Here is a 26695-nt window from a genome sequence, read left to right as displayed (position 1 = left end):
AGTGGTCTCACTTTCGATAACCACATTGCCACAACAGTCAAGAAATCCTTCTATGTGGCACACCTCATCACTAAGGGCTTTTCATCCAGAAAAAAGGAGGTCATTGTCCCACTGTACTCATCCCTCATTAGACCCATTATAGAGTATAATGCCCCGTTTGGTATGTACCTCACAAGACATCTGCAACAGCTTGAAAGGCCACAGAAATACCTCACTAAAAGAATCACAGGCCTAAAGCAGATGCCATATACTGACCGTCTAAAAAAACTCCAACTATACTCTGTGGCATATCGTCTACTCAGAGGCGATCTCTGCTTAACATACAAGGCCATGTCAAACCCTGAGCTGTTGGACATGCTCCACTTAAAGAAATCCCAATCCCTCAGAGCCACATGCTCCAGGGATCTAAACCTTGTCATCACAATGAACAAAACATGCTGGAGGGATAGGTTCCTGACCCAGAGACTCCCCATACTCTGGAATAGACTGCCCATACATATCAAGCAGAGCACCTCTTTGGCTCTCTTCAAAAAGAACCTTGATGATTGGATAGGAGATAGGAAATTCACCCTGGGGATCATGTCAGTTGCCCTGCTAGACAGGGGTCTGGAGAAGTAAATATTGTGGGAAGAAATATCCAGGGAACTGTTATGGCTAGGCTTGCATAGGCCCTAGGGCCGATAGCCTAGTATCAACCTATGAACCTATGAACCTAAAAGATGCTAAGGATGAAGCTGCCAGGTAACAGGAAAAGAGGAAGGCCTAAGATAAGGTCTATGGATGTGGTGAGAGAGGACATGCAGGTAGTTGGTGTGAAAGAGCAAGATGCAGAGGACAGGAAGAAATGGAAACAGTTGATCTGCTGTGGCGACCCCCTAATGGGAGCAGCCGAAAGAAGAAGAAGATTTTTTAAACATCTTTATTACTGAATATGATTTTGCTGTGGTGGTGCTACGGTAGCGTTGTCGCCTCACAGACATTGCCCGTTCGATTCTCAGTTAGAGTGTCTACTGTGTGACGACATGCGTGAATGGGCGTTCCTTCGTTGAAGGTTGTGCATTAGGCCCGGCAAGCCAGCACATAAAACTCTACTGCCAATCATTAGCGGACCGGAGTTCCGCTGTGGCGACCCCTAACCGGGAAAAGCCAAATGACACACACACACACCACACACGCACACATATGCAGATATACATTTCCAGAAAAGAAAACAAATAATATTACATTTCTCCATTTATATACATTATATATTACATATAGTTTCTTTCCTTGTAACTACCTTCACACCAATATTACATAAATTGCTGAATTCCTGCCTTCCCTCAAATCTCACTCCTCCTCAACATTATTCTGCATGTATTGTTCCCATAATTTCAGTTTATTTCTGTGTAATTTGCTACTTCCCTTTTAAAGCTCATGCTTCCAGCTCTTTTATCTCTTTCATAATATTCAATAATTCAAATGCAATCTTAGACTTTGATTTTCATTTTCTAGTAATTGCTTTTATGTCAGAAGAGAATTAAACTTAACAAGGCCTTACTATGCCTAGGTAATTCAGATCCCATGTCCCAGCTCAAAAGAATCATTTCCTTAGTTACAGCCATTTACTCATACAATATTTTTGAAAGTGTACTCTTTAGGAGATTTTTAAAATCTGCCAACTCATTACACTCCCAAAATATATGTTTTACTTCTTTCTTCCCCATCAAATCACCAACATTTGCTATCTACCTGAGAAAAAATTATTTGAAGTCTGATTGAAGTATAAAAAAACCCATTCAAACACTTTCAAACAAAAATACTAATCCTGCTGGACTTTATTGCATACTTGAGAGCCATAAATATGTCCTCCCATTTTGCTCTTGTAAACTTCTTTTCCAGTCTCTCTTCCAATTTTTTTCTAGCCTCCTTTAATTAATTCTTACAGTTATAGGTTCATAGGTGAACACTAAGCTACCACAAAGGCATTTTCTAAGCCTAGTCATGCATCCCAAATCTCTGAAAAGTTTTGGTACCATTAATATGTGTAAGCAGGGGCCTGGGAGATGAACCATTTACAGGGTGCCTGTGTGCATTAGAGACATAGGTACCAAACCAGGGTTGAATTTCCTGTTCCCCAAACAATTGTCCAAGTTACACTTGAACTGGGTTAGGAAGGAACTCGGCTTCACATGGATGGGGAGTCTGTTTCAGAGAAGTGATAGTCTGTGGGATACATACCTATCTCTCCAGCAGGTCCTATTTATATCACAGGAAATGTTTAAGTTTTTAGCATGGGTAATTATGCTACAGTTTGTTTTGTGGATATGCAGGAGTTCCATCAGGGTGGGATCTGACAATGCCTTGTATGCCAGGCATAGATCTCCCCTCAACACCTGTAAAAGAATACGGGGATAGGTTATTCAGGTGGTCTGCATAGGACATGTTACTTACGCCCTGTATTCTTTTATAGAGGAACCTTTGTGGACATTCCAACTGTTGAATATGCCTGGTTAGGTACATACCAAATGGTGTATTATACTCAATGAAAGGTCTGATAAATGCCAAATACAATGGAACAATGAATATCTTAGACCTAGATGCCATACCTTTGTTTATAACCTGGACAACATAGAATGATTTCCTCACTACTGTAGACTTGAGCTGGTCAAAGGCTAGATTACTGCCTATATGGGTCCCCAAGTTCTTGACAACTGGGTCAGCTCTCAGGAGTGCGTTGTCAATATGATAGTTACCAGGGGTGGATGACTTCCTAAAAGGATACTATTATGCATTTCTTGGCATTTCGTTTTCGGCCATGGCTCTGGCACAACTTATTTGTCTGTGTCAGCCCTTCCAGGAGAACATTTGTGTCAGTCGGGGATTGTGATTATCTGATTTGAAGGGATATTTTAGAGCTACATAAGGGTGTATACCTAACCTCTTGAGTTTGTCAGCAATGCCCAAGTGGGGTATTGTGTCAAATGTCTTGGCCATGTCAAGGTAGGCAGTGTGAACCGTTTTGTCCTCATCAACCATTGCTTTGGTAATCTTCTCAAAGAAGTCCACCAGGTTGAGTAGGCATGACCTGACCTTGACGAAACCAAATTGTGTTGGGTCCAGTGTCTGGAGGTTTCCTATGTCATTATTGATCATTTCCATGGTAATTCTTTCACGTATTTGCATATGAGACTAGTGAGACTTATTGGTCTATAGTATCCAGGGTCTGTAAATGGCCCACCTTTGTGTAGAGGGAACACTGTTGCTGTTCTCCATTCATGAGGCATGAAGCCTGTTTAGAGGCTACAGTTAAACAGAAATTAAAGAAAGCCTGATAGGTAATGTTTCATGCTATTTAGGAGACATCCTGGGTTATTGTCTGGGCCCACTGATGCAGTGTTCTTGACCTTAGACAGAGCATTGAGGACCTCTTCCTTAGTGATAGCAGGGGAGTTATATTTGATGGTATTTCCTGAGGGGAGGTTGAGAGGGAAAGAGGGGTAAAGTCAGCGCTGAATTTGTCAGCCAGTAGGTTTGTTATATCTTCTCGTTCAGTATAGGTGGCTCCATTAACAATGAGCTCCGCATAGAAGTGTGTATTGCTTTTGAGGTTGTGGAGATAGCTAAAGAATACCTTATGGTTGCCTTTGGACTTGGTGGCAAAAATGACCTCAATTTTGGCTTTGGTAGACTTTGTTTGTCCTCTGAGATTTTTATTTAGTTTGATGACAGTGCTTTTATCCTGCTGGGTGCTATGTCTCATAATTTTTGCCATGATTTTCTTCCTCCTGTTATACAGCTTACTGACGTGATTCCACTTCCTGGTGGGTACAGGTGCCTCTATGCAGCTGTAAATGTACTTGTATAGGGTTTCTGTGAACAGTTCTGTGTAGGCAGCAGTGTTTTCAGGGTTTATGGAGGCTTGAAGTTTTGCCAGGTTATCACTTAATAGTAGGAAGTTAGCCTTTGTGTAGTTCCTATATCATATGGTATTTTATATGCCCTATTAACTATCCATTTTTTTAACAGCAGCTTTTGTTTCTGGTGTAGATTGATCTAAACCCCTACTAATCTTTCACTTAAGATTCCCCTATTCCTTTCTGTTTGCCTATACTCTGATATCAATCCGTGGTAGTTGAGGCACTCTATAGTCTGCAGTTTAAAAGACTTCTTCGCCTCATCCCTCTCTTCCTCCAATAATTATTTGCTCCCAGTACCTTGATTTCTTCACCAGTTTTTGCCAGTAAGTTCCAGTCTGCACTTGCCTATTTTCACTACCCCTACTGGCAAAATCTCTTCTCCATTCTGGTGCTTGCTTAGTTCTTACTTTCTGCTACTTTATGAATATAATATTCTGTATGACTGTTATTATTTTCCTTAAGGATCTACTTGAAAAATCACACTCTTTTTTAATTTCTGCCTACTTCATCAGCATTCTTTTCTATTTTAAATTATAATCTGATTGTGTTGTGCCTATAAGTCTTTACTGTGTAGCTCTAAAATATCCCTTCAAATCGGCTAATCCTAAACCAACTTGGTAGAGTGGAAGGACCAACATATCCTACTTAACTCTTCCCCTCTTCCCCTCTCAGATAAATTCCTTTAGCTCTTTATTCATTATTGACCACATCTTCTTTGGTTGATAAAAAATGCCTGACCCATATATAAAACTTAAGGGACTAAAAACATTTTCACTGCTTGCATCTTACTGTCCATATTAATACACAAGAGATTCCAGTTTCTCAGTTTTTGCATTTTTTTAGTCTCTTCCCACATATCCTTAGCTGCCGTAACAGAAGCCTTTTTAATCCATACTCCTACATGCTTCATCTTATCATATCCCCATAAATATGGGTATTGTTGAACCAGTTCATGTGTGGATTTATAATTTGTGGCTGTAGCCTGTTTTATCATCATTAATTTTATATCCTGAAAAGATTCAAAACTGTTTCAAAATTTTCCATAACACTGAAATGTTCTTATCTGGATTTTTCAGGCCAAAATAATATCATCAACAAATAAAGCCAACTTTTCTTGATTACCATACCAGTTATAACCTTGCATTTCCGAGTCCCTTGTTTTCATTACCAATGGCTTTAAGCATAAATCAAGTAACAAAGGAGAATGAGGATACCCACCTGGTTCCTCTCTTCAAACACAACATATCAGAGAGGAACCCTCCAACTTAATTATTGCCACTGAGTCTTCATATATCCTCCAAATAAACCTTATTATTATATCAGGGAATGCAAATGTTTCTATTGCCCTAGTCATAAAATCCCAGCTTACTCTATTGAATGCTTTCTCTGCATCAAGACCCACTAAGAATGGTGCTATTTTCTTGCATTCTGATTCCATTTGGATCATCAATGTTCTATTAATGTTGTCAAATGTTTATAACCCCTCCACAAAACCACATTGATCCACATCTATCAATTCTGGGAACACCATTGCCATTTTTTAGCTAGTATAGGTATAAGCACTTTATAATCATGGTTTAAAATTGAATAGGGTCTATAAGAAGTTAGGTTTGATGGGCCTTTACCATCCTCAAGTAATACAACCACCACAGCTTTCTTCCAAGATTTTGGTGCTTCACCTCCTTTTAAAAATGTTAAATGAAATCTTCCAGATCTTACCATTTTGTTCCTTTCTAACTTCCAAACTTATACAGGAATACCACCTGTTCCTAGAAACTTTCCTGAAGCATGATTATACATCACTATTTTTATTTTATCTCCTCCTTTTTTAACTGTCAGTTGTTGAGCCTCACGTACCTCTAACCTTGGCATGATTAAGTCTTCCATAAATATTTCCATTTGTGCTCCTTCTTTCTTCCCAGATTTCTCTGTTTTATAGAACTTTTCATAAAATTTCAGAAATATCTCTTATAACTCTATAGGATCTTTGGTTATTATTCTTATTATAAGCTCCCTAAGTTTGGTAATGACCCTTTCTAGTTTCTGTTTGCCAATTCATGTCTGCTAGCCATCAAGCCATCCCTGATCAGGCTCAGCCCATTTGTTCCCTTATACAATTTGCCAGTAATATACTGAGGTGAAATAATTCATGATACAGGCAGTAAGAAGTGTTGCAAATGCCTTTGCTGGCATGACAGTAACTCAAGACATATGTTATATCCATATTCCACACCCCCCATGATGATGTGAATACCTACATCATTGCAGAGACTGCCTATGCTCATTATCCCAGTGCTTGCACACTCCTTCACATGTACCAGCAAGTTATATCATCAATGGCTTGGGCAGTTACAGCCTACGTCCTCCTTGAACTAGCTTCCTGCAACCAACAAGCCTTCGCTTACTACATCTCTTCCCGATCAAGATGGACATGCCTATTCTCCCTCCCAGTGCTCAATCTGCTACTTGAATTTGGATCACCTGGGCTGTAGTTAAGGCTTTATTTATGCCATGGAGCTGACAATTGCTGCTAAAAATTAAAACCCTCTTTATATGTAGAAACCTGTAATGAGTTTATTTTTTTGTTGTTGTTGTTTTTCTTCTTGTCATTTTATCATTTTTTTGCAATGCAGAACCACAAAAAGGAAAGTGAATGCAGAACAACCAGCCAGTAACCAAAAACTATTTATTTCTCTGATGTCTTGGCCAGAAAAGCCTTCAAGGAGTACACCTTTACAAACACACACCTGCCTTAAATACAAATATCAATTAAACAATTACCTAACAAATTACACATCAATAAAATCATTAAATAAAAAATCTCCAGTTACACTCCATATTTAACCCTTTAGGGGCTAAAGTATCATACTTTAAAATATATATTGATTCTTTAAAAAGTAACCTATTTTTTATGTCCACATTATCATATTGTGAAATATTTACTTTTTCCAACACTGTCCCTACTAAACCTACAGTCTTACCTTCATGTACCTTATTAAAATGCTCAGCTACTGAGCTTTCTTTTTTATTTCTAACCATTTTTCTTATATGTTCCATCAATCTCACCTTTAAGAGTCTTTTGCTTTCTCCCACATAAAATTTATTGCAAGGACATATGAGCACATAAATAATGCCCTCAGTGTCACAACCATAACAACATTTGACATGGAAACTACGTCCATTCATTTTTTTAAAGCTTTTTATTATATACTCACAAGATTTACATCTACCACAAGAAGTGGTTCCATATTCTGTTATAGCACTAGTAATATTTTTACAGGGAGTCACAAATTTAGTTTTTACTATAAAGTCCTTAATATTCTTTACTCATTTATAAGATACAATGAACATATCACTTATCCACTGTGAAAAGTCTTTCAAAGACAACAAATATCCCCAATAAAATTTCAACAAATCTGTTAAGGTTGAACTAGGGCAGCTGTATGTTGCTGCAAAATACATATCTTCCATTTTACAAATACCCCTATATTTATTACACTGTGTACATTTTCTTCCCCTAAGAACTTCTCTACTTCCATATTCCTTTACAAACTTATTCCAACACTTTTCTAATAAATCATCAGTAAAACCCCTCTTCTTAAACATACATGTAGTTTTTTTCATTTCCAATGTCTAGTCTTCATCATTATTACATAATCTATACAAACGTACAAATTCCCCATAGGGTATAGCTTGGATGGTATTAGGTGGGTGACAACTCTGTGCTTTTACATATTGTATTCCACTTTCATATTTTCTGTATACTCATGTTCTAATCTTATTACCTTCACTAATGTCAATTAGCACATCTAAATAAGAAACTGTTTTACCCACCTTCAGCCCATCAAATTCTAAACCAAACCTATTTCGATGTAATTCCATCAAAAACCTGTCTACCCCATCTACCCCTCCTTCACATAAGAAAATCAGGTTGTAAGTAAACCTAAAATACTTTCTCACATGGTTTTGAAAAACTGTGCCCTATAAACATATTCAACCTCAAACAGACCCATGCTTAAATTCGCATATGAGGGGGCAAAGGAAGCCCCCATATCTGTGTCAATATAATCTTCCACTAAAATCAAAAAAATTATTTTTAAGACAAAATTCCAACAGTTCAATAATATATTCAGTCACTGGGCTCTGGCCCAGAAAAAAAATCTTACAGCCTCCACCCCAAATGAATGCTCAATACTGGTGTAAAGGCTCTTAACATCTATAATTACCCAGTACATGTTTTCACTGCATTGCACATTATCAATTAAAAAAAAAAGTCAAATACGTCTTTAATATATGATGGTGACATTTGTACTTTGGGTAAAAAATATAGGTGTTAAAATTGTCTTATTTTACATAAGAAAGATTCCTTTCCTGACATTATAGGCTGACCTGGAGGGTTATCTAATTTTTTATGTATTTTTGGTAGGCAGTAAAATGAGCCATTTTACAACGCTCTACATTAAATCTCCTTTTTATATCTTCAGGTGTAAAATACCCCAACCTTTGTCCTTTCATCAATAAATCCTTGTATTCTTATATAGCTGTTGTGTAGATGCCAAGTTCTACTCCCTCATAAACATTAACATCTTTTAAATGTTCATTACACATAGTTGAATACTGTATATAGTCCATAATCACTAGCTTATTGCCCTTGTCTGCAGGTTTAAATATTAAATCATTTCTAGCACTTAAAGACATTAACATTTTCCATTCATTTCTGGTTAAGTTACAACTTATAGCTCTATGTTCATTAAATTCCGAAAGACTTTTTTCCACAGCAAAATTTAACTTGGTATGAAAATATTGTACCCCTTCATGAACAAAACATGGTATAAATGTACTCTTATACCCTATACAGCTAGTATCTAATGAAATATAAGCATTTAAATCTTCCTCAGAATGACAGGAATAGAACCTTTCATCATGTCAATTATCTAAACTGTCATTGCGTTCAATAACATTGTTAACGGTAGGAACATTATTATTAAAGAATTTTTTTAAATGCAATTTCCTTATAAACCTAAAGATATCACTTTCAATTTAATGAGATCTCGGTATAACCACAGGTATAAATTTTAAGCCGCAATTTAAAATGGCATACTCATAATCATTCAAAACATATCCAGACAGGTTTACAATATATGAATCACATACAGCAAGAGGTGGTAAATTACCATTTACCTCTTTTATAATGCCGCTGTTGCTGATAGTCTCTTGGTTGCATGTTGTTGGATTCTCTCTGGTGTTTCTTCCCCTGAAATCCTTCTCGTGACATATGTGAGTCTCTCCAAAATGTCCACTGGAACTGTTCCTCTTGTTGAGCCCTTGGAAGTTGAGGGAATCCATTCCTCTCTTCGTTCTTGCCATCCCATGATGAATTAAACCCTTCCAACATGGAAAAAGAGGAATTAGCATGCCGACTGCTGTTTCCTTCACCATCTTCAAACCACACGTGATTACTAGAATGTTTGTGATTGGTTCTCATCTGGAAGACTTTACCACTATCATAGTCGCGGAAGTCTCTAAGAAATTTCTATTTCTTTCTTTCCACAATTTCCCCTTCATAGGCTTTCAGTTTGACATTGATATCAGTTAAAAATTTTCTCAAGATATTCCATGTTCAAATTTGTTGTCAAAATGGAACAAGTAGATTTAATTTGCTCCCTGAGCTCCCGATGCTTCACCCTATCTCTTTCAAGAAATATCATAATCCACTGTACAGTACATTTGTGGGCTGCTAATACCCACCATTGATGAAACTGTTTATCCGTCTCATTCTGTAAGTTGAAAGGCAATGACGGATTCTTATATGCCCTTAAACCCCAGGGCATGATATCTAGCTCAACATATTTCTGCATGCTCTGAATGTTTAGAAACACAGCGGTCTACCTCCACATTATTTTTTCTAATTCATCAAACAGTACCTTATTTTCAGATGAAAGGGAAGAGGTGAATTTATGACCCACAGAAGCAAACAGGTTATTGCAATGCTTGTTAAGATCTTCTTCCCATTTATCTCAAAATCTCAGAACGAGTTGTCTAGCACTATTGACATTACCACTGGTATGATGGTTAAGCCACTAACCTGATTGCATAAAGAAACTGTCCAGGGACCATTGAGTGCTGTCCAAATTTGAATCACGGAAAATGATAGGCAAGTTCACATTTGGATCACTGGCCATGAATCCAATGAATGACAGCAATGCAGAACAACAAAAAGGAAAGTGAATGTAGAACAACCGGCCAGTAACCAAAAACTATTTATTTCTCTGACATCTCGACCACAAAAGCCTTCAAGGAGTACACCTTTAGAAATACACACCTGCCTTAAATACAAACATCAATTAAACAATTATTTAACTAATTACACATCAATAAAATCATTAAATAAAAAATCTCCAGTTACACTCCATGTTTAACCCTTTAGGGGCTAAAGTATCATACTTTAAAATATATATTGATTCTTTAAAAAGTAACCTATTTTTATGTCCACATTATCATATTGTGAAATATTTACTTTTTCCAACGCAGTACCTACTAAACCTACAGTTCTACCTTCATGTACCTTATTAAAATGCTCAGCTGCTGAACTTTCTTTTTTATTTCTAGCAATGTCTCTTATAAGTTCCATCAATCTCACCTTAAAGGGTCTTTTACTTTCTCCCACACAAAATTTATTGCAAGGACATCTGAGGGCATAAATAATACCCTCAGTGTCACAACCATAACAACATGGAAACTACGTCCATTAATTTTTTTAAAGCTTTTTATTATATACTCACAAGCTTTATATCTACCACAAGAAGTGGTTTCATATTCTGTTATAGCACTAATAATAATATTAATAATAGTAATATTCTCACAGGGAGTCACAAATTTAATTTTTTCTATAAAGTCCTTAATTTTCTTTCCTCTTTTTTAAGATACAATGGACATATCACTTATCCACTGTGAAAAGTCTTTCAAATACAACAAATGTCCCCAACAACATTTCAACAAATCTGTTAAGGTTGAACTAGAGCAGCTGTATGTTGTTGCAAAATATATATCTTCCTTTTTACAAATACCCCTATATTTATTACACTGTGTACATTTTCTTCCCCTAAGAACTTCTCTATTTCCATATTCCTTTACAAACTTATTCCAACACTTTTTTAATAAATCATCAGTAAAACCCCTCTTCTTAAACATACATATAGTTTTTTCATTTCCAATATGTAATCTTCATCATTATTACATAATCTATACAAACATACAAATTCCCCATAAAGTATAGCTTGGATGGTATGAGGTGGGTGACAACTCTGTGCTTTTACATATTGTATTCCACTTTCAAATTTTCTGTATACTGATGTTCTAATCTTATAACCTTCACTAATGTCAATTAGCACATCTAAATAAGAAACTGTTTTACCCACCTTCAGCCCATCAAATTCTAAACCAAACCTATTCCGATGTAATTCCATCAAAAACCTGTCTACCATCTATCCCTCCTTTACATAAGAAAATGAGATCATCAATAAACCTAAAATACATTTTTTTGGTATTTGGTTGTTCTGCATTTAATATTTTTTTCACTGACTCTGTTGATGATAATTTCCATTATTACCATAGTTGTCCTGAATTCTAAAAACAAACTTCAATACTGCAAACAAACTTATCAGTATGTGGCATGTGCTTATATGTAAATACCATTATTGCTTATACTGTGTACACATTTCCTTATTTTGTTTGTTTTAGAAATTTGGTGCAAGATATAGCATGGAACCTGAAAAAAGAGTTGAACCTTTTACTGAAAAGGCATCAATTTATTTATTTATTTATCTTTGACATGGCAGAAACAGAAAACACATTGTGACCTTTTCTGATGATCTTATATGCCTTATAATTGAGCACTTCATAATTTACTATTGTGGCACCATCATTCTACCATCTGCTTCAAAGAAATAAGTCCAAGGTTTGTTTTCCTATTAGTAGAACAATTATTTTATTTCCAGTAGCAAACTGCTTATGTAAATTTGACTTTTATTCTGGCATTTATCACTCTTTACACAATTAGCTGTGTGATCACTAGTTCCTATATTTATTTATTTGTTGTTTGTCAATGACAACCATGGACTGAACCTAAAGTATATTTCAGCCACTAGTTAGGAAAACAGACAAGGCCTATTTATGACTAATATTAGAAAATAGATAATCAAACTGAAAGATGGGACTGGGAAACAGATAGACAGAACTGTTCACAGACAGGGTGTAATGTGGTAACCACTCAATCATTTTGAAGATATATTTGTCAATTTCAAAAGGAGGCAGGAGGGAGGGAGGTTGAACCAGATGAAAAGCAGACAACATAGCTCTATCTTTATGCTAAGTACATAACGATTGTATCTAATGTTGTCTATGTTCGTCTGGTTCAACATATGGGACACATTCTCAAGCTGTCTTTCTGGGTAGTATCAATGAAGGATATTCTCGAGTATGGTAGAACCAAAGGAAGAGCATGACCTGGACTGCATGTCCAGTTTATAATGAGCCACAACAGTATGAACTGCGGACCAACTTACTGTTGTGTAAATGTCATCAATGGGCAGCCTCCTGGGGAAGGCTGTTGAAGTAGCTACTGCTCTTGCCCTTGATTTGTATTGTAAATTTAAACCCTTCTTGCTATAAACAAAGAAAATGCAATCTGACAACCATCTTGAGATTTTAACATTTGCAACAGCTCTACCAAGTTTTGACTTTGAGAAGGCACAAATTGTTGATCAGATTTCCTGAATTGTTTTATTCAATGAATGCAGAATCTGGGCTGATGATGATCATCTAGCATGTGCAATATGCATTCCACTTGGTTTGAGAATTTGTGAAGAACACTGGTAAATGTATAGATTAGTTGACGTTTTTTGGATGCCACCTTTGGAAGGAAGGATGCATTAGTCCTAATAGAAACTCTGCCCTTATCAAAAATCAAATAGGGAGGTTTATGTGAGAGTGCTTGAAATTCTGAAATTCATCTGGCTGAAGTAATCACCACTAAGAAAATTGTTTTCCAAGTTAGATATTTAATATTTACTGTGGTCGCAGGTTCAAAGGGGGGGATAAGTGCTCAGGGCACGATGCTAGTATCCCATGACATGACTGGATCTCTAATAGGAAGATGTAACAGAACTGTCCCTCTTAAAAAACTCTTGAGATCTTCAAGGAGGCTAAGGAAGTGTCTTTGTGTCCAATATGAAAATTTGAAATCGCTGCCATTTGAACTTTAATGGTTGAATAACTAGAACCTTTGTGAAAATGTTCAGACAGAATTCCAAGATGGAGGGGATGTGTGCAGAAAAAGGGTCCAAACCCTTGCCTACTGCCCAAATAGAAAATCTTTTTTTTTACATTTGTTTGATATATCTTTTTTGTAACAGGCCAATATAATCTAAGACTTGTTGGGAAACCTGGTGTCTCTGACTACAGTCAAAAGTGGAAAAAAGTGGTTAGCTTCATGGTAGTCTGGTCTGGAGAAAGCAATCCAGATGGGTGTGACAGCAGATCTAGATACTGATCCAGCATTAAAGGAGCATGTACTAACAGAGGCCACAGGAAGGGAACCATGTTTATCAGGGCCAGAAGGGGGCAATGAGGATTACTTTGGCCTTGCACTGTCTGGCTTTCTGAATGAAATTGTTCATGAGTGATAATGCGGGAAAGGCATAAAGGAGGTCTGGGGACAATTGTGGACCAGAGCACCCATCAGTGATTGACCCTGTGGAAGGATCAGACCAAAGTAACTATTGAACTTTTTGCGGTAAGAGGCAAACAGATTACAGCAAGGTTGACCGCAGCGGTGAAAAATTAAAGTTGCCACTGTTGGATTGAGGGACCAGTCTTGAGGAGTTAGAATAGTCCTGCTCAATGTTTCCAACAGAACACTGGAAGACCCCAGGATGTACACTGCTGTCAGAAAATGGTGTAAAGACATTGCCCACTGCCAAACTCTCATAACCATAACCTTTTGACATAAGGGGTAAGAACTGGCTCCTTCTTATTTGTTGATGCACCATAACACATGCAATATTGTCCATCTGTATAGAAATCATCCCTTTGGGGAGGACATCCTGAAATGCCTTCAACACTAGGAGGACCGTCTTCATCTAAAAGACATTGATGTGAAGATTGGCCTCTTAAGTTGACAATGAGCCTTGGATCATCCTCCCTACAAGATGCCACCCATACCCAAGAAAGGTGGTGTCCCTGGCTACTAGTGCTATCAGCATATCTGTGTGAACAAAACGGTCTTCATTTACTGAAGGGAGGTTATTCACCAAGTGATGTATTGCTTGCAAAACTTTGTGAGTCGAATCTTTGCATGTAATGGTTGAAAGTTCTGGGACCACAGTATGGCTACAATCTAGTGAAGTATTCTCATTTTGTAGTGGGCCACCAGAATCATTAGAATTGTGGAAGTCATTAGACCTAATAGACTCAGGACCAACTGTGCTGGAGGAGATGAGAGGAAAAATGGATCACCTGTGTGGCCATTAGACACAAAGATAATACCCTGTGGTGAGGAAAACTGACAATTTGCAGAGTTGTGTTGAGGTGGTACCCAATGAATTCTAATTGTTGGGTTGGTAACAACTAACACTTACATAAATTTACCATTATACCTAGGTCCAGTAATCACTGAAGCAGAAGATCCAAGTCATGTAACAGCAGATACTTGGAAGTAACAGTTAGAAGCCAGTTATCAAGGCAGGGGAAAACTTGGATCCTTAGCAGATGCAAGTATGCCACTACCACTGTCCTTATCTTGGTGAACACCCTGGAGGCTGTGGTGAACATGAAAGGCAGTACTCTGAGCTGATAGTGATTGGCTCCCAGCTTTAAATGGAGGAATCTTCTGGAGTGCTTTTTTTATTTTCAGATAATAGTAAGCATCCTGGAGATCTACTGAGAACACCTAAACGTCCTTCCTCAGGAGAGGCAATATGGACTGAATTGTGACCAACCAAAATTTTGTCATTTGTACAAATTGGTTCAGGTGAGTCAGATCCAAAACTGATCCGAGGTCCCCTGCTTTCTCTGCCACTAAAAAGAACCTTGAATAGACTCGGAATTCAAACTAGTCTAGGGAGAATGGTTAGATGACACTTCAACTAGCAGCTTGGAAATTTCTATTGCTGCTGGTTTCCACTGACTGTGTGGGACATTGGGAACAACTTTATTTTTCATGGGTGGAAGAAAAAAGGGAATAACATAGCTACTGGAAATCATCTTTAGTACCAATGTAGCTTTTGATATTTTCTGCCAGGCTTGAGGGTGCAGAAATAAGCATCCCTGACTGCCTCCAGAGTTCAGCAGTCAGACAACCCTTCAGGGATGCTGATAGGGCCTCTCAGTAAAGGGACTGTGGAAGCCCTGGTTATGTGATCCCCCTCTGCCTCTTGGATGGTATCCATTAGAATTTCACCCACCTATGCCAAGTGGAGATCTGTCACAGCACAGCCCTGATAAGAGTTATGTGACTTACGAAACCACATCTTTTCCCCAGCTCTCTGATTCCTAGAGTAGGATCTTTGGGGAGTGGAAGAATGGATGCCCACTACAGAGAGAGACTTACCATCCTGCTGTTTCTGGTGAATGTGTCTTTAACTTTGGGCCTAAAAAGTGTGGAGTCATCATATGGGGCACTGATAAAGGGTGTCTTGAAGCCTTCCATGAAATCACAAAGGCCCATCCAGCCATGCCATCTTACCTTAAGCCCTGTGCATGCTGCTCTGGCCGATCCATCAGTTACATTATTAATCAGTCACATGGCTACATTAGATGTTGACTGCAGATGTTAGAGCTGGGACTCCACTGTCTTTTGAACTTCCACAGGCAAAACTCCAAAGAGACTTGGAAAGCTACTCATTCAAGTCTCTCTGAAATCTGATGATGTGGGCCATATAATTCAGTGATTCAAGGTCACTGATGAGTAAGTCCATTTCCCAAACCTGTCTAAGGCCCTAGACTCCTCGTTAGGGGGATGGACAGAGGAACTTTCCTTTTCAGTGGCCGCTGCTATGACCATCGCATCCACTGGTTGAACTTTACTCCAATGTTTCCTGCCCTTTAGAACTACTAAATTCCTATCTGGTTTCTTGGGTACTGGCTCCACCACATCTGGGTCCTTCCAAGCCCATTGTACCATGAGATCAATAAAGGGGTCACCGGGGGTGAGTACCATGCAGCATGATGTTGATCCAGAACCAAAGATTTTCAAAAATACAGATTTGTCCGGTGAGGGATCTTTGGTGAATCATTCCCCTCTCTGTTTCATAAGTGCAAGGATTTCACTAAAGGTAACATCTTCTAAGGGGACTGGGGGAATTTTTCGCCCTCATCCAAGTCTGAATATTGCATGAAAGACTCCAGCTTTCGATTGCATATCTGTTTCTTGTGAACTGGTTTTGTTGGGAGGTCAGATGGTTCAGAATTAGCCTAAGAGCTAATATAGCAAGTAGTTTCAGAAGCCTGAGGTCCCAACTGTCCTTGCCTGGTAGGATGATGAAAAGATGACATTCTGGGGTCTAGCTGGGGTTTGGGTGGAACCAAGCTAGATGAATGCACCTTCTCTTTCTGTATGCCCAAAACCCTTTCAAAAACCTCAAAAGCTGAAGCTGCTGCTCAAGCCAATGGTCTCCCATGATCTGAAGAGGAGATAGAACCAACCCTCAACTCTGACAAGTCATGGCTCCAAAGCTGATCTTGGGCATGAGCTGTCTAGTGCCAAAGCCGCAAGGGGAAGACGTGACTCTGAAAATCTTGAGGTAGATCCATCACCTTGGAACCCAGCACCAGTGCTAAGACTCTGGCTCATTTCTTGATCCAAAGGTATCAGAGTCAAGAGAGATAGGGAAGCTGTCAGTGTTGAGGTAGATTGTAGTCTTGGTACTGACCTAGATCTTTGGGATTAGTTGGATCCAAAGCTGTCAGAACCAAAGGATGGAATGCAACAGGCAAAATGACTGGAGGGGTAGAATGACCAATAGTTGGTAGGTTCCCAGGGAGCAGTACCAATAGAACCCCAAGCTGGATCTGAGTTCTCAGGGACTTTCTCATCAGCATGTCAGTGCCATACTCTGTTAAGTTTTCAGATAAGTGAGTAGAAGAGGCCACTGACAACAGCCTGGAATATCTGTTTTCTTGAAGAATCAGAGAACATAAACCCGGGTATACTGGGTCTGGCAAAAACTGGGGCTGAGGAGAGATTGGATGGACCTAAAAAGCCATCATCTCTGACCTCCGAGGAGCTTTTGGCTGAGGTCCAACCAGCAATGTCGGATCCAAGGAGCATTTTGTGGTTGAAGAAGGAGACTTGTCTTTTTGTATTTCCTTCTATCTCTCTTCTCTTTTTCCTTCTCATTTCCTTGTCTTTCTCTTTGTCCTTTTCTTTAGACTTTTCACTAGACTTTGCCCTGTCTTGTTTCTTGGCAGGGGGAGCAGAAGAGAAAGGCCCAGGCAATGATGATCCTGTCTATGGAGGAAGGAGACCGTTCATCACTAACTTATCATGGTGAGCTTGGAGAGCCCTAGAACTAAAAAAAGTGAAAGACTGGCAAACTGCATCCAAATGGGCAGCACCCAAGCAGTAAATACATAAAGTGTGAAGATCCTGAGTGGGGAGCTTATGTCTGTACTCACAGCATTTTTAAAGGTTTGAGATTCAGCCATTATTCAGAAAACACTATTTTAACACACAACAAGCTAATATAGCTATACTAAACTAAGCTACTACTCTACATTGATAGCAAACACTACAACTCTTATTAAATTCACTAGAAAATTTTCAGTGGAACTCAAATTTTCTGTATGTACAACACTAACTAAATTTTACTAGAAAATTCTACTTAATGTATTACACAGAAAACCACTGTTGTTAAAAGCACAACAAACTTGATGGAATTTTTTTTCATATCCTCATATCCTTTCTTTTACAAAGGATATGAGGACCCACAAAACACACCTGAAGTTCTCAGGAGGCAAACAAGATCTGACATATTAGAATGGAGTTCAGGGAATTATGGGTAAGGGAGGAGTCAGAGTTCTGGAACTGTGGAAGCTTCAAATTTGGTGCCAAGGTCAGATCTGGTCAGATCTTACAACCCTTATGTTAAATCAGAAGAAAATAGACAACAATAGATCATATGTTTTACTGATCTACTCTGAAGATAAATCTGAAAACAAGGATCAAACCTCAGGACAAAAGCAAGATTCAGTCACCTGTCAAAAAGTCACTGATTCTCCATGTTAAAAGGGTTTAACAAGGCCAGCAAGAAGTGCATCTATAGGTAGACCAGTATCCACGGACCCCATCATAGCATCTGATAGCATCCAGAATAAGGCTGTCCAAGTTAAAAGACTGTGGGCTCAAGTCCAAAAGAGTTGCTGTCAGTATAAGTACTTACTCTGGTGTAAGTCTGTCCTGATTACAAAAAAATCTATAAACAAGCTTTCACCCGGGGCCAGATTCCAAAAGATTTGCTCTCAGAGTAAGTCACTTACTATGAGACCATGTCTCAGAGTAAGTGACTTACTCCAAAAGCAAGTCTGTTAGAATCTGGCTCTGCATTTATCAATATAGTGCGTCATTTGATGGTAGATTAATTTTACCATTACTGTAGCTAGAGGTGCCACTATTGAAACTGACCTGAAATCTGAGAATAAATTTAGTGAACTAACTTTGTGCTATGAGAAGAGAATGTAACCTTATAAAAGAAAAGAAAAACAGTAGCATAGTAAAGGCTTATTAGTTATAGGCTTATACATGAAATCCTCATGCATTTAGAAACTAAGGCAACAGATTATTACTACTTCATCTTATATGTTTTGACACTTCAATACATTTAAGTGTCTGATAACCATGCTTTAAAGTGGAAGGAAGGAAAAAGGCTTTCAAAACAGGACTGATGGTGAAAGAAAAAGGAAAATGAGTTAACTGACAAAGATAAATCTAATAAAAGAAGATTAACAATTTCATCTCCATTTTTTTTTTCATTTGAAAAATCACTAATGTTACAGCTGTGTTATGGGGTCCTGATGAAAGGGAATGATTTCTTCTATTTAAGGAATTCAACTTCTCTCCAGAAAATTCTTAGTTTACTAAAATGCTCTGTTTGCTTATATCTGACAAATGCCATGTACTTTCTAACAGCTTTCTTACCAAGATTCTTAGCTGAATATACTGTTGCCTTGAAAAAGAGTCCTTATTCCTTTCCCAGATGGACCAGGCTTTGTTTTAGAGATTAAGCAATTTGTCAGTTTGCAGTCAGTCAACCCTCTCTAGATCATTTTCTCTTTTTATTATTAGTGGAACATATTTATCTTAAGTAAAAAATAAGCTGTTAGGAGAGTACACACTTTATTTCCCGAGTTAAAGTTAAATATTTTACACTATACAGAAATGTATTAATTCCTAATAGTAGTTCAGAAGCTGCATTCTAATAAGTTCTGAAAAACAAGGAAACATTTTAACTTTTTTAAAAGAACAGTAGAAAATAATTAGAACATGGCCACATGTGGATGAATTTTACTTAAATTATTTGTAATATCAAGATGTAAAGTTGCACGATTTCCACACAAAACTTGAGATATATTTTTCTGAAATTTCTGATAAAAATTAATATCAGTGAGGATGCTATTAATATCATGATCAAAAGGGCCAAGCAAATTAATACCAAAGTTACCTAGTACAAGAAAAGGAGATCATGGGTGGTATTCATAAACAAAGTCCATATTATGCAGTGGCAGTTTGCAGAACTCTTAGCACCTTACAGGGTTGGGGGGGGGTGACTCCTAGAACCGCATTGTGCAGATGCTGAATGGCCTGTGGTATGATGTATCCAGTATATGCAAATGATCACATACAGATATGCAAATGAAGCTATACAAGCAAATAAGAATGAAAATTAGTAGACTCAAACGTGTCACACCTCATAGCTGTAAATGCAACAGCTTACATATTTACTTTTGTGACTCTAGAAGTGCGGAATGCACTGGTGTTACAGCTTGGACAATAACTTTAAAGAAATATACAAAATGTTAGGAGTGGTGGCTGGATATAGTCAGCAGTACTTATTTGTGATTTTAATGGTTGGTTCTGGTAGGAATGCTTATTGCAGGAGGCCTTGGCAATGATAGCAGTTCAGATAGAGGCTGACCTTTCACTACTTAACCGACCAGCTGATCACCAACTGGTTTGAGGTAGAAAGTGATAGTATAAGAAGTCTGTTTAATATGTGTCACGCACACATGATGAACCTTGGTGAGAGTGTAGTGTATCCATCCCTCTGGAGACCAAGTCTAGCTACACAGACCTTTCTGTGATAAACTAGGGGTATTAACTGTATGCTTCTGAATGTAGATGAGCATATCGGGTTCTCCAGAACTACACAGGAAAAATAGAGAGAGAGAGTGAGAGTGAGAGTGAGAGTGAGAGTGAGAGAGAGAAGGAGGGGGGAGTGGGGCATCACTGTGTGTGGCAACTATAGCACTGCATGCCTCCCAGAGGATTTGCACAATGTAGATTGCATTCATGTCAAAATGGTCTGATCTGGATCTCATGCAGACAAGTATGTCAACAGGAAGTGCTACCATTTCCTGTACTATCAGGTAACATGCAATGGAGATAGATAATTATATTCAGAGTTTTGGTGCATCATCCTAGTAGTGCATGTGATCATAGGATCATAGGATGCTACTAGACTAATGACCCTGGGGCCCTTTCAAGCCTAGCCAAGAGTGTATCCTGTATTTGGTGCATATCTGATCCGTATTGCCACTTCCAGTTAGATGATTTCAGTCAGGGCCATCTGGGGGGGGGGGGTAAATTTCACAGGTTCACAAGTAAGTACTAGGCTGGCCACCTTGTGGGCCATTTTAAGCCTACCCAATTTCCCTCAAAGGTGAGAATCAAACCATGTGCTCCCTAAGGCAAACAGCTTAACCATTATGTCAAACTGATAAACAAAACAAAGGTAAATAAATAAATTACATTCACTGCCCCCCAATGTTTTTTTCTGTTATAGGTGAAGCAGGTTATTCAATGGAGCTCTGGCTAATGATTCCTTTCTTTAAGCCCCAAACTGTTGCTGAAATGTTATGTAAGGCTGCACATACCAGGATATGGAATATCTCTGAATGTGCCTTTGGTATACTTAAGGTTGCTTCTAGTGTCTCCACACAACTGCTGGGGTACTGCAATACTCTCCCAAGACAGTCAGCAAGCTTCTGGTCATTGGTTTACCATGCTGTAGAGCATGATTTTATATAAACAAAGTAACCAGACCCATGTGTCAGTAGCACAGCAGAAACAGCAGCAGAAGAGAATACTGGTGCTCAAGAGGATAATACATGAGCAGTAGGAACACCCCCCCCCAGGTACATACAGGCACAGTATATGTCAGAGCTGGTAAAGCGGTGATGACTGGTGAATGACTTACAGGCCATGGTAATCACACAGTGACAGTGTCACAAAGACTGCACATGATGAATGCAATGTTATTCAAGTTGTCTTGGGATACATGAAAAAGACTATGCTGGTCCACACGGTACATGAATCATCACCACAGTACAACACTGGGTAGTGGGTGTTGTAGGCCACAGTCATCTTCACTTGCACAAGTGAGGAGCAGCACAATACCATAAGATTGTTGATGCACATATGATATATAAGACATATGTAGGGGCATATATCACTGGTGGTGATGACACAGGGCTACAATGGACTACATGGGGGAATCATATTTGGCAACAGCGACTGATACCTCCTGGTTTGGAGCTGGGGTAGCAGTAGGTAACCTTGACCTGGATGCAGGTGTTCTTTGATGTTGAGGGGTAAAAGCAGTTGTGACCATCTGTGACATGGATGTGGTACCACTGCTTGAACCAGGGATGGAGCCTCATGAAGAGAGGTGCCATAGTCTGAGACATTTTGTGACAGTGCTGTGTGTATGTCTGTGTGCACTGCGTGGAGCACCTGGAACACATCCACCATGTGTGTGTACCCTGTTATTGTCATGGTACATTATAGCAGCAGCTGTACATAGAGCTATGTAGAAGCTAGGCTAGCCCATTATCTACATCCAGACATGGACACCAGGAACTCTACATTTGTCAGTCACATGATCACTGGAGAGCAAGCCCTTGTTTTGGATTTGTCTGTCTAGATAGTGTCAGCCTTTACCTTGCCCAGCTAATTATATCAGTGAGGTGCCAATGACACTGTTCCATATTTCCGTTAATGCCCACTCCCACAGCATTAACGTCCTGCAGCAGGTACTGGCACACCTGGATCCATAAGGGTTATTCGGTGCCTCCTCTAGCTAGCAAAAGTACACCATGCTGCCAGACAGCACTCAGCTGAATATTGTTTTCCTCAGTGATGAAATTATCCATCCTCTGCCTGCCTAACTGAATGCTGTATGGACATGCTAAACCCCTTAGAAACATCAGAGAATGTAACTTTTCAGTGAATGTACATCATCTTTGTTTTCTTTGAAAAAAAAGGCATGTTTATATATACCCTGCAGGATCTCTACCTGTAATTGTACACTGGTAGCCCTAACAGTCTGTCTTCTTAAAGTCAGTGTATGGCTAAACTGGATAACAGATTTGTTTCCTGTGCTATATGTAAGGGAACAGATTGGAAAGCTGCATTACAAAGGAAAACAGTCTTGCATAGGGCATGTTAATAATATACTATCTGTATATGAGATTTTCACAACATTCTTGGCAAGTACAATAGACCATTGCTTAGACCACAGTAATATACCTGGCACATCAGAATATGGTTCTAGCAGCCCCCTGCAGTGCCACACAGTTGTCATAAAAATGCATACCTTAACAGACAGTTGCAGATATATAGCTCCCACAGCAAACACCTAGTCTTAACCATGAGCTACAATTCTACCCGGAAAATCCATTCCGTTCAGCCAGGATAAGTGAGCCAGTTAAAGTGCCACTACTTCCCTTCAACTCCCAGCTACCTCCTTAGGGATTGGGTCCATTGTTTAAATTAAATTTGTGATGACTGATTTCATAATATTTTGCAGAGAACAGAATACAGTGCAGACCTATGTATTGACATTTATTAACCAGGAAAGTCCACTTGGTCAGTAAATCATTTTCAGTGGAGGCTCGGGGAGAAAAACTCCACAGATATGACATAAAAAAGAACATACAGAGCAAATGTTAAAAAAGTACATTAAATGAGATCAATTAATTAATACAACAATGTAACATCTGAAGGTTACTACAAGCATAATAATGTAAAGCACACATAATAATATATAATAAAATATACATAGTAATGTATAGGCTATCTGTGGTACATTCATCATGATCAGAAAGGGTGGAAGTATAGTAAGGAAAGGTACAATGTATGTTTGAGGTAGAGTATGATGATGTGAGTAGAAGGATGGTGTGAATAGTAGAAGAAGGTAGCTTGGAGGGTATGATGAGAGATAAGGGAGTAGGGGGGGTGGAGATGTAAAAGAAAGAGAGAGATGAAACAGGTATGGTAGTAGGGGATTGAGGTATAAGGGATAAGAAAAGATAAGAGAAGGGTATAAAGGATAAGAAAAGGGTAAAAAAATGGACCACAATGGAATCTGAATATTCTAAAATGGAATTCCATGAAAATACCAGATTTGCAGTCAGCTCTGTTTTTTCTTAGCAACATAGAGTTTGATGGCAAATAAATGCTGCCAACCCTACTGAGTCATGCCACTTTCCTGCTCACCTGTTTAAACTATAGATCAAGCTTAAAGAGTGCCATATTTCGTTTATCTTACATACAATGTAAACAATAATGTCTGTTCATGCATAATTGAATTCTGCCACTTGTTTTTAACATTAACACCTTCCCAGGAAGATTGCTTCATTCATCTAACGCCCTTTCAAAAAGTAAAGCCCTTGTACTTCCATGAAGTCTTCTATCTTGTACTTCAGATTCTGTCCACTAGTTCTCCTATATCTCTTTTCTGAAAGTGTACCAACCATGATTAAATGAGTTGATATTTCATTCATATATCACTCCACCTTACTTCTTGATGATTATATACTAGAATCAATATTTTTTTCTTAAAATGGCTTTTGGTGAAAACAATTCACTCTGTTTTGTTTATATCCCAATGAAAATGAAATCTCCATAATCACTCACCGGACTCCCACTGGCAACTTACCAGTTAATGTTTCTTGTTTTCTAATACTGGTACTTGTTTCCCTAGTATGCCACCTCCCTTTTTACTACTTCTCAATACCACTTTGATCATCTGAAATGATTATCTCTAGATCTGTTTTCCTACTTAAGCTGGCATTACTTCTTCCTTTCCAGTTGTGCACTTCTTTCTCAGATTACTGCTCCCCACATCTATTATTCTGAAATTTGCCTTTGTGTTCATTTTAATCTGCCGTGCATTACATCATGCTTCCAATCACATCAAAACCTGTCCCATCATTTCTATACCTTCATAAATCATCATAAAATAAAGACACACTTTCTCTCCAAATATCCTGCAATGCTACTTATATAAATATTGAAAAGGACTGACCTTAGTATCAACCCCCTTTAGTACCCTACTAGTAAGCATCTTTTCATCTCAGTGGACTGCGTGTGACAGAATTCAGTGTTTTACCCACATGGCTAAACGAAATAACCAATTTCAAAGATGTCTTACTAGCTAGCTGATTTTTGTCTCTTACTGATAAAAATGGCTTGATGAAATCTATGTAGGACAAACCGACGGACCCTATTTTAGTTAAATTTCTGGGATACTCAATCAAAGAACTTTGTTAGGTTTTTCTCACCAAAGTTTCAACGCAATAAGAAAATAAGTGTAGTTCATCAGTCACAATTTCATTGTTGATAATGTGTTCTACTTTATTGAAGAAACTCTTCATTACCACAGCCATATGTGCATTCCAGAAATAATAATTAAGACATATTTATAAGAGAGTTATGTAGCCTACCTCTCTTTTTAATTGCACCTCATTCAGTACTAAACCAGTGGAAAATTTAATTGATACAGGAAGCTGATTCCCTTAATAATATACAATAAATATTCATTAAATACAACATTTATATCCTATATCCCTTTAACAAGCATGTATACATTTAACCCTCTCCAAAAACACATCTCCAAGTAATTTCTTTATTTAAGAGGGCATATAGTGTTACCTTTCAATATGTAATCTGAGTAATTTTTCAGCAGTAACTCCTTGACTCTTGAAGGGAAATTAGATCTTACCTGACACATAATAAAGCAAACCTCCTGAATTTCTATTATTGATCACTCTGAAATATGTGACTACAGTTCAGAAATGTACACCAGGGTTATTATGTACAGTTTTGTTCAATTTGGGGGGTAAGTCCTGTTAAGTACTTGAAAAGGGGAGCAAAAACCTTTAAGCTTGCCTGCGTAATGATGTATATGGCTAGGTATCCTATGGTCCCAGTGATCATTTATCTAGTATGTTCCTATGTTCCTAGAATGATCTGTCTGCATAAGATAGGGGAGACCATACCTCTCAACCTCTTAGCACAAGAAATCTGCACAGAGCCTAAAATAATGGGTGGGGGGAGACAAGGGCTCAAAAATAGGGACAGATTTTAAATATTGCTTTTACAAACTTAGAAGGTTGCTATAGTAACAGAATTTATGTTAGCATGCATTTTTCTGATGGATATGAAGTCTGAAACTGAAATATACGTCATTACTTAGTATCTTCAACCTTCAGTGATTTTCCAGAAAACTACAAATTTTAAGAGGAACAGATATGAGGCAAAAACCTGGACAGCTGAGAGGTATGGGGGAGACCCTTCTCTTTCTACTGTTTTAACTGTTAAGCCATTGCCCACAGTTTTACATCCTAAACTTGTCTCTTGCTATTACCAGTAATCTGCAGTACACAATTTTTATATCTAAAGTGAAAATTTCTCCCAAAGAGTTACTTGTTAGAGAAATCTTTATAAGAAGAACAGGGATTGGTCATACTAGAAAACTACATAAACTAAGTGGTAAGTACTACCATCTTTCCAGTAAGGTACTGCTGTTATCCATGCAGTAGTATTAAATAAAGAACATTATGGATTACTAGTTGTTTTTTTGAAAATGCCTTATCGCGTCTTTGAAATGTCAAGTGTCAGTCATACATAATAGGGCCAGAGCTGCTATACTTGGCACCTAGTTATGATAGTGTGGGTGATTGTATACAAGCCTGCTAGATCTAAAGCTCTGAATAGCTAACTAAAATCTGCAATAAAGTCATTTTGTCATGAATAAAATGTAAATGTTTCATTAAAGAATTTTTAACAGCATGAAGTTTGGACAAAATTAGTTTTTTAGTAACTATGAAACAAAGACACTGTTTTCAGAGGCAGTATAAAAAGGCATTGATTCTTAAAATTGTCACTATCAATGAATGCAAAAACAAACCACCTGATTTTCTGTATCTAGGCTATATCATTGTACTTGGAGAGAAAGGGCATGGTGAGAGCAAATACCCTAAAAAGCAAAACCATATCATCATGGCAGCCCCCATGTAGGTCATTTTGGATATAAAAAATAATAAGATGATACTAGATATTTTGATTGGTACTGTTACATTAATATTGTGCAAAAAATCAAGCTATGATGAAAAAGTGTATTTCTTCAGTTTGGTGAAGTTTTCCTGTAAACATAATTGTCAGCATGGTATAAGAGCCAGGTAACAAATTCTTAAAGAAAGTATCAAGACAGTTCATGCAAATCCAACATAATATGCAC

This window comes from Protopterus annectens, chromosome 7.part0 (genome assembly GCF_019279795.1).
Source record: "Protopterus annectens isolate FY-2018-M chromosome 7.part0, PAN1.0, whole genome shotgun sequence".
In the NCBI taxonomy this organism is placed as follows: Eukaryota; Metazoa; Chordata; order Ceratodontiformes; family Protopteridae; genus Protopterus; species Protopterus annectens.
Note: the sequence above shows the minus strand (reverse complement) of the source record.